A 10,665-nucleotide genomic window follows, 5' to 3' on the forward strand; every position below is an offset into this window, starting at 1 on the left:
AATGGAGTTATAGCATGGCACATATTCCCCAAGGCAGTCGTGATGATGCACGCATAGCAGCTCGCGGAACACTCCAGGCGACAGTGAGTCTAGTGCTGTAGCTAACAAGTCTTGTCTGCCCTCTTCAAGGGACCATTGACACTATATCCATGTTGTTTATCCCTCTTGTAAAACAGTAATAATAGCTGTTGTAATCTCAAAAATTACATATCTTTTTGGAGGTTCATGCCTTTTGGACACACTTCACCTTCCACCTTCCTCTGTCTCTTAGTTGTTATTGTAACATCGCAGCCATCCCTCCTTGTTAGTCAAAGACGCTGGCACTTAGCCACAATCTGCTTCTTCTGGTCTCCTGCTACCCCTTGGGCCACTCCTCCTCTGCCTTCTCTGTAAACTCATCTTTTCTTCTCAGGTTTATCCTCCTCTCCACTGTCATTAAATTTTGGTATCCCTCAAGACACCCTTCTCATGCTATGTAGTCTCCTTGAGTGATGTCTCCCATCGTCCAGGACTTCACATCTGCCCACATGTCAATGACTGTCCTTTGCTCAGACCTCCCTGCTGAGTTACAGGTTGTAATCCAGTGCCCTGATAGACATCGCCACTTGGATTCTTCAGTAGTTGTTTGAACTCAAGATTTCTAAAACGTAAATGAGCTTCCCACACCTCAAAAGTGATGCTAGCTCAGAGATTGACACCACCGTCCTTCCAGGTGCATAGTCTGGAAACTTAGGAGTCAGATTTAACACATTCTTTTCCCCCTGTATCTTTGGATTTAAGTCATGACCCATTTGGGTCAATTCAAGCCCCCTTAAAGTCCTTCAATGACAATGGCTTCTCATTGCTCTTAGGATAAATTCCAACACCTTTACCACAACCTACAAAGGCTTTACACAGGTGTCCTCTCCCACTGTCTCCAGGCCCAGTGCCCCCCACACTGGCCCCTGTGGGGCCTCCAGCCACAAGCCTCCCTGCCCCTGACTGGATGCTAAAGGAGGGATAAGAACATGTGTGGAGGAATAAGAAGGAACAAGGGGGACAAAAGGAGAAGCCTGTCACCAGCAGCCACAGGAGAACAGACACAAGAAGGAGAATGGCCAAATGGCTCCAATGCCACGTTCTCACTCACTTGCAGAACCTTTCACTAAGGCTCTATGCCTCCCTTTCTAAAACACTGGCAGTCCCTGGGGACCCAGGTCATGTCTGTCTTGCTTCTAGTGGCAGCCCTAGGAGTCAGCCGCCTATGGGGACCCAAAGCAGAGGGTGCAGCAGGGAGAATCAACATGGCTGGGTTGTATTTCTCCAGGGTTAGAGGCGTGAAAGAGGGATGGACCGTTGGGCTGCAGAGAATGAGAAGGAGGCAGGTTTGGACCCTAGCCGCTGGCCCCAGGATAGCAGGGTCTGTCTCCCTGCTGGACCGTCACCTCATGCTGAAAGGTAGGATTTAGCAGAGTCTGGCCAGGCTGGGCAGCACTTCTGCAAAGCCAGGGTCTGCCTCCCTTCCCTGCAGAAGGTCAGGACTGTACCAGGACATCTGCGAGTCCCTCCCGGCCCTGTTCCTGATCCCAAGGTCATCAGGACACTTAGGCTCTGCTGTGACCCTGCAGGCCTTTGCTTGACTCAGGCTGAGGACTTTGGGTATAGGACTGGCATCTTCTTACCCTGAGGTTAGCTGGGCAGTACGTGAAGTTGTTAGTCAGGACACCCGGGGCTCCACACAGCATGGGAGCGCAGGCGTGGTATATCAGGTGGCCAGAGCCCCTGCTTGGTGCCAGGCCCAGCATGGGATGCCTGAGAGAGCAAAGACCACCCTACAAATAACAATGGCAGGGCTTGAGGAGATGACCTCCAGAGTACAGTGGCGATCCAGGCATTTGAGATGACCATTGAAGGCATGTAGCACTTGAGGGCCGTGTGTGTGTGTATGCATGTTTGAGGGTAAGGGGGCATTATTACTGGCAGAGGAGACATATAAGTCACTTCTATGAAGTTCTAAGACATTTCTATATTCCTGCCTGTGTGGCCCATAAGAATGTTCTACCAAACAGGAAAACCAATGTGCAATGAGGAGAGAACTCAAAGGACCTTTCCAGCTGTGGCATTCAGAGATCCATAAAGCTTAATCCTTTAATGGGAATTATTCTAAAGAGCCCAGGAATGAACATAAATGATTGAAAAGTCCCTGAATGTAGGGACCAAATGAATCCCACAATAGGGAGCAGAATGGCAGGATTAAGAGCGTGGGCTGTGCAGACAAACCACATGGGCTCCAATCCCAGCTCTGCCACACACAACCTGGGTGCCCTGGGGCAAGCTACTTAACCTCCCCACACCTCTGTTTCCCCATCTGTAAAATGGGGATAATCATACTCAGCTCCCAGGGTTGTCATGAGGAGGAATGGCTTAATATTTGTAGAGTGCTTAGAACAATGTCTGACATATAGCAAATGTTTTCTAAGTGTTAAAAAAATGCTTATCCTGTTGGGTCTTTAAAATGGTGCTCTTGTGGGGGGTCTTTATGGCATACTTTTGAGAAAGATGAGGAACCAGGCTTCTTAGCCCTGTTAGACATTTAGACATACAGTCTTCATTCACTTTGCATGGAAGTGCAGGACTGTAAACATGATCATGCACACCGAAACTGTGCAAAGCAATCTTATAAACCAAGAGAAAAATTATGATTATTCCACGGCCTTTAACATTTTTTTGTCAAAACATAAAGAACTCTCTTACTGTAGGTTGTAAGTATATAAGGAAATTTTTTAAAAAATAGTAAAACAAATATTTTAGTACACGGTAACTTAAAACATTAGAAACAGTGCAAATTTTAAAGTGTTTTTTGTTTTCTTTTGTAAAAGAAAGACTTAAAACTTAAAGAGTATTTGAACAGTTCTGGCCTTCTTTTTTTTTCATGATACTGAAGGAGCATTTTTCTGGTACTCCTTTATAAGTTTGCATCAGCTTACTTATTGTATACTTGTGCTGTCAATGGTGTGAGAGATCCCTGAGAGCTCCTTTACTGTGAAATTTTTTGCTGGCATTACTTCCTCCGGTCACCTTCCTCCTTTTTGTCTCAACCACTTTCCTCATTTATACTTCTAACATTGGTTTCAGGTGTCATTGATATAAATAGAAACTTCAAGGGCCCTGGCTATCAGAAAGTCACATAGAGCTTACTCAGAATGAGGCAAACTTTCTGTTCGGGAAATTAAAAACTTAAAAAAGACTCAACCTGTTAAAAGTAGCCACTCATTAACAAAAGAACTGGGTGATAGTAGACACAATGCTGACTTTTCGGTCTCCACTTATATGCATTAAATCACAACAATAAAACCGCCCAGCATATGTCCAGGCATTTTTGGTGCCTTGCACTTGAGTATTAATAACTATTTAAATGGTGGAATAATAGAAAGAATCAGCAAAATGATGAAGCAACTGAATGAATTCAACTATATTGTGAAATTTCTGTAGTTTCCAGAAGTTGGTCTTTGCTTGAAAGTTTAAGATCTCGTATAGATGAAGGGAGAAATATAATTATGCACTCCTTGGGAGTCTAATGAAAGTTATGGCCTCTCCTCACAAGTGCGCATGAGCAGAAACATTTAAAGCAGCATTTCAAGGAATTCATAGAACCTCTGAAATCCAATTAGAAGTCCTGACTGTGAATCTAGAATTTTACTACTAGGTAAAACCCAGCCAAAGCCTGTTTCAGAGCCATTGCAAGTGCCCCAAACTTGGGGTGCTTTCTAAGAAAAGGTAAACCTTGGTGCATGTCATCTGCCACTGGAAAATGCATTTAATGGTGACTCTTTCCTCACTCTACAGGTTTATTTATCCTAAGCCCCTTTAGCGGCGAACTACCAACTCTCTTCTGAGAGTAAAGGTATTACAAAACCTGGCTGAAAAGACAGACTCAAAAGCACATTGTTGAGAAACACAGATCAAACGGAAGACGGATCACCTTGCACAGGAAGTTAGTGCTGCTGGGATGAGGTTGCTTGCTGGGTGGCACCTGAGCTATTGCTGGTAGCACCCTGCGCTGCCTGTCCTCTCTTCCTCCCTCCCTCCTCATTCCCTTTCTTCTCCCTCTCTCCTTTTTTCCCACTCCCACTGACATGAGCCCCGTGGACACTGCTTAATCCAGCCTGTGGTGCAGGAGATCTTAGATCTTTATTAAAGCCACTAGATAAAAACTCTACTGAGTAAGTCACTTTGAATTCAATAGACAATCTAGTGGGAGGCTCTGAGAACACCTCAAGGGTGCCCAAGAAACTCATCCTTGCTGTAGAAACTCACTACATGGGGGAAGTAATTATCTTCAAGGAAGCGGTTGGGGGATTGCTTGTTTTTGTTTTGTTTTGTTTTTTTAATTGATTTGGCTTCAAGGGAAGAAGACTGCCTAAACAAAATCCGCTGATGAAGTCACGAAATGATTCTACCTCTGGAATGAGCTACATTTTCCCGTATTTTGGTAAGAAAATCGTCTCTCAATTGGGAATGCACGTCACTCTACCCACTCAAGGGCAAGATGATAAGGTTCTATCAGACCAAGTGTCTAAACGAACCTGAGACTCTACCAAGGTCAGAAATGCTGCACTTCAAGCCAAAAGATCTCTCTTGGGCTTGCTTGTTTTGACGTGTAACCGTGAATTTGTCTTGCCTAAATGTCTAATCACATTATAAAACAAAGCGCTGATCTCTACACTACAGCATCCTCTGAAGCAACAGGAGTCATTAGAGAATCCTTCCTGGGGATTCTCTAATTTTTCTGCCCCTTTGATTTCCACAGGACTTTACGTTGTTCCCTTTGAGGTCAAGGAACACAAGATGGTTTTGGAGCTGTTGAGCCCAGTGAGTTATAACATCACCAGCATGGTGACTGAAGTCATGCCTGTCACCATCATGCCAGTCCTGCTGCTCATTGGTCTTCTTCTCTTGATTTGGAATTATGAGGGCACATCCTCAATACCAGGTAAGTCAGTCATTTATTTCTGTATCTAAGGAGGTTGTTTACTTGGGCTTTTGGTCCATGTCAGTAAAGAAAATTTTGCAAAAGGACATAAAGCAAACCTGGGAAGATCTCTGAAGACTGCAGCCATGTTAGCAAATGAGAATTTAGATGAAAATCTTTATAACAATTATCTGCACATTTTAAATGAAAATATTTTTAAAAATTTCTTAGAAATCCCTTCCAGTCTGCACTCTGCTTTGGTAAATTAGACTTGGCACAAATTCCCGTTAAAACAAGCCTGACATGGGATGGGGCAAGGTAAAATTCCAGGGTTTTTTTTTTTTGTTGTTGTTGTTGTTAATTTTTAAAATAGATTCAAATTCATTCCAGTTTTGCTCTGAAGATGTCTCTGGAATGCCTTCCAAATACCTTTCCATCTCCCTGCCATTGGGCCTCATCCACACCCTCTTCCTTCCTTTACTTATCCCTTCTCTTTGTTCCACTTTTGATTTTATCGTATTCTTGGCGGTGTAGTGATGTGGTACCACCATAAGGGTTGAATGGGACCTGGGCAACAGGAGAAGAGTGGGGACAACTATGGTTCTCTTGGAACATCTCACCCTGATAGAATCTTCAGCAGGGTCTGTGGCTCAATCAAAAGTAGAGAGTAATATAATTATCCAGATAATTCCAATAGAAAACCTTACCATTTCACCACCAATGCTAGAATTATCCGATATGAGATTAATTCAGAATTATCAGAAATTTCAGACTGTTTCCTTAGCTTTCAGTGAAAATTCCTCATGACAGGCACCTGCTCCCAATTTCATAAGCTATCAGAGAAGGCTTTATTTCTAGAGCATAGCTATCATGCACTTCTCACTGTGGTGGGCAACTGAATGAATCTCAGTGTGATTCTGAGTCAGAGCGTGGGACTGGTACAAATTGCCCTGTGTCTGGATTCTTCTTAAAATTTTCCAGATAATTGCCCATCTCTCTGTCTGATTCAGCCTGATATTTCAGGTTACAATAATGCCCAATTTAATGGAACATTTAGTTAATTTTTTTTCTCTGCTCCCTGACAGGGTCATCTCCTGAGGAGGAAGGCTCAGAGCCGGGGGATGACTTCCACGGTCTTTAACCTGAACTCCCTTCCCCAATACTGCCCCTTCCTCACTGGGTTTCTCCTCCCCCTCATGGGCTCCTAGGTCAAGGTCAATGAATTACAGGTGTGTGTGTGTGAGGAGGGGCAGGTAGCATGCCTTTTCCTCCTCTTCCTCATTTTCAGGCCATAGGATATTGACTTAAATGAATACTCGTGGTTTTATCAGTTGCTACTGTTGCTGCACATTTGGGCGTCTCTCATTTGGGGCTCTTGTGAACAGTGCTGCTGTGAACATGTGTGTGCTGGTTTCTCTAGGGTATAAGCCTAGGTGTGGAATGCAACCACTTCTTGATCAGGACAGCTGTTGGCTTCCAGGAAGCTGTCTCCACACAAAAAATGCAGTGAAGTATTTACTGCTCCTTTGAGGGTGTGAAAGAAGCTCCTGCAATCACTGCATGCCTAGATAAGTGTTCTCACATCTAAGCAGCAGCAGAGAGCAGTTTCGTGTGAATGCAATCAGAAGATTTCCCTAATATTTTACCAAACTTTCTACCCTTCTAGGACATTCTTCTTTCCAGCTGGGGAGAAGGGGGCATAAGACACACATGTAAATGAAAGGATCACATTGTGTTATAATTATTTGATTTTGTAACTATTTTTCACATACTCTCTCTCCCACCCTGGGACTCTGATGAGGACCATTATGCATATCATAACATATCCCGTTCCTAACTTGGAGCTAGAGTCTATATCTAATAGGGTCTCAGTAAGTGTTTGTTGGGTGAATTAAGCTGACATACGATTGATCACTAAAGACCCAAAACTCTGGTTCTCTTCTGGTTAGAACACTCAGATTCTCAACTTAAGCACAGGCTTTATCACATTCACCCTTTTTCAATAGATACAAATCTCCATGGTCATATCCTAAATTTGTGTGGTGGTTCCCAAATTTTAAGATTTCCTATATGGCAACAAACTTTTAGATAAAAGATGAAAAGTACAGTTTTTAATTTGTATGTCTTTGTTTCTCTTGGGCCTGGCATATTAGGTAAGTAAATGTTTGTTGAATAGTCTATTTGCAAATAACTAGATGTTTTGCCTCATGGAGACTAAATGTATGTTATATGACATTTTTCCATTTTTTAATCAAAATGTAAATACAACCTAAACTACCCTAAACAAGAATGGCATTTAAAACTTTATCCTTTATATTACATGTACATACCTAATTAACTTTTAAAATGTATTCAGGAAACATTTATTCAGCATCTACAATATGTCAAACTATAGCTGTCCAGCAAAGTATTTTATTATCATGCTCATTTTAATTGATTAAAGGTTGCTTTACCTGATGACATTGTTAGGAAGTACACATTTAGTCAATTCTGCTTGCTTAAATCTTTTTACGAACAGAATGGGATTATTTTAATATAAAGTCAGTCATCTATATAAGAAAGTCTTATTAAAATAAGCATAAGATTAAAAATATTAACAATATTTTGGTTCTATAGATATTAACAAAAATCATCTCTGTAAAGAAAAAAGAGCTGACAGTCTTGTTCAGATTAAGTCAGCTATGGCAAAGTAAAAGACTAAAATTGTGTGCTGCATTTGGGAAAAAACATCAAATGCAGATGATTCAAGCAAAATCTTAGACTCTCTGGATTATTTCGCAGCTCTTGCCCATGGGGTGAACATTCTGCCTCATACAGTTAGGCAGGCTTTGGCTTCATAACTATTTCATTGACAGAATGGTATTAAAGGAGAAAGATTTAGAAAAACTACTACTTTACAATTTAATTCCTAAAACCATTCCAAAAATTTTTTATCTGACTTTTTACCACCACTAATACAATCAAGCCACCAAGTTTGTTCTCTGATATAAGCAACATTAAATTCCCCAGTTTTCCCCTGGATTTATGTTTTTGACAATTCTGCCAATCTACATAAGCAAGGACGCAAGTGGTCACTGCTCTTGACTAAAACCAGATCACAGGACTCAAACTCTAGTCTAGACACCGAGTAGACTCAATGCTTAATTTCTCAATTGTTAGCTTTATTTTGCCTAGTCAAATTTAGCTTAAGATTTCTTTTCTTAAACTGAGTCCTTTTTAAGAAACGGATGTTCTTAGATTGGACATTATCTTTGCAGACCTTGTTTCTCTCAGTTAAAAGAACTACTTTAAAACTGCCACCCAGGTCTAATCCTCCCAATTCTGTCAACTGAAGCATTCAAACCAAAAGTTTTCAGACAAAACCAGGCAGCCAAACAGATCTGTCAGCTTGGCACTTGTCGTGGTTTCTAGGCTTGTTACCAGATGGATCAATTGACTTGTATTTGAAACTCACTGACACTATTTAATGTGGAAAGAAATTAGCACACATACCCCAGTTTATTCAGACTGAAGTGATTGAGACCAAATGGAGCTAGTGTAGCATGGATACTGAACTACTTTTTACTCACAGAGGGGTGAAGAGCCTCACGTTAAGCTTCTCTTGTTTTAAATCACTTTATTAGTGACTCACAGATATATCAGAAGTTGTAAAGAACATTTAGATGTAAAAGAACAAAAACAGTAGTAACACAAAGCAGTTGCTGTTTTTGGTGTTGCTGAGATGCTGATTGTGATCTGATGACTTTCCTAGGTCCTCGCTATTGCATGGGAATTGGGCCCCTGATTTCCCACGGCAGAATCCTGTGGATGGGGATTGGCAGTGCCTGCAACTACTACAACAAGATGTATGGCGAATTCATGAGAGTCTGGATAGGTGGAGAGGAAACACTCATTATTAGCAAGTGAGTCTGTTAATAATCAGAGACATACTTTATAAATCGAGGCCGTTTTTTTTTTTTTCCTATTTAGAAACAAATTAATTCTGATATCTTGGTGTCTTTGTTTCTAAGGCTATGTTTTTTACCAACGAAACGAAGGAGAGAAATTCCTAGGTAAAAATCTAACACTGCAGACAAACAGAATAATTGGGTTTTGCTTGAATTGAAGCCAGAGGCACATAGATGAACAACTCTGGAAAGGTGGGAAATTATTCAGAATCGCTCCGAGCAGTGAATACAGAAATTTAGAATCGAGATGATTTTGTTTTGACAAAACGTGCTTTAGGGAGAAGTATCATCTTTTCGTTTTCCTAAGATTTTAGTCTTATCTATACAAGTAAGCATTAAAAAAAAAATTTTAACCTATAGAAAACGAGACCACAGACAGACCTGAGGCAAAGGTATCTGACTACTAGTCTGCTAATGTGTTTCTAACGCAGGCTGCTGAAGCCATTGGTGTGCTGCTGTCCTATTTACTCTGCATGAGTATCCTACTGAGTGATCTTAAGTAAATCAGGAACAACAGTGCCTGTTAAAAAAAACAAGTTCCTCCCTCTCTGTGTTGTTATATTTTTCTGGATAACTTCAGCAGATTGGATTCACTCTACGGTTAACCAAATATGCATTGACGGTGAAGAATTAGCTTTGTGAAACACTAGTTTTCTTGTTTATTGATCTCATTAAATGGAGAATTTCAAAAAGGGCATATTTCAGTAGACTTCCAGCTACCTTTACTCCACTTTTAGCAAAGCTATCTGCCGACACTGTCTCATTAAGTTTTGATATTTATAATCCCTAACGGAGTTTTACCCACAAACTAAAGCTGACCAGGGTATTTTACTGATTTGTTAGAATTATTCATTCAAAGCTGGCCAGTTAGCTCAGTAGGTTAGAGCACAATGTTATAACACTAAGGTCAAGGATTCAGATACCCATACTGGCCAGCCACAAAAAAAATAAATAAAATAAATAAAAGAATTATTCATTCGGATACATAGACTATTGCTCAAAAGTAAGTGAAGCAGTTCTGAAAACTACATTGATTTTTTTCAGGCCAAGATTTACAAATATCATTTTATAAAACACCATGGTATCCTCAATACCCAATTCTTCAAAGCAAATAATAAAAAAGGGGAGCATGGGAGAAAAATGTGTTGTGTTTTCAAGTATTTCAAGCTATCCATAATGTTATTTAGGATGTATCTAATACCTCAAGTTTTACTTGAGTTTTTTCTGTTTCATTCAGTTTGATGGTATAGCACTTTTAAGAGTAGCTAAGACAGACCATGTGTATACAACATAAATAGTTCAGGTGGAAATGTCATTAGGTTTATTGTGAAACACTTTAATGCAGTGCTTCTCAAAGTGTGGTCCCTCGAGCAGCAACAACCACAAACCTGGGAACTTGCTAGAAATGCACATTCTTCAACCCCACCCTGACCTACTAAATAAGAAAGTCTGGAGTAGGACCCTAAATTCCTTTTTAACAAGCCCTCCAGGGGATTCTGAGGCACACTAGAGTTTGAGAACCATTGCTCTAATGACTAGATTATAATTACTCTGTGATTCTACTTCTTGTCTCTTGAGCTCTGGTCAGCCAAATGTAAGTGCATTTGACATGTCCTCATTTTAAATATCAGTACTTCAGTCACTTTTACAAACTGCAATGTTCTCAGAAATGGGGTGGGGTGATGGCATTTGGGTTTGGGGGACTGGGACATTGGCTCCTGCTTTTTCGTCCCCAGCACTGCAAGCTGCCTTCCAGCCCTTCTCCAT

Source organism: Cynocephalus volans, chromosome 3 (genome assembly GCF_027409185.1).
Source record: "Cynocephalus volans isolate mCynVol1 chromosome 3, mCynVol1.pri, whole genome shotgun sequence".
Taxonomy (NCBI): domain Eukaryota; kingdom Metazoa; phylum Chordata; class Mammalia; order Dermoptera; family Cynocephalidae; genus Cynocephalus; species Cynocephalus volans.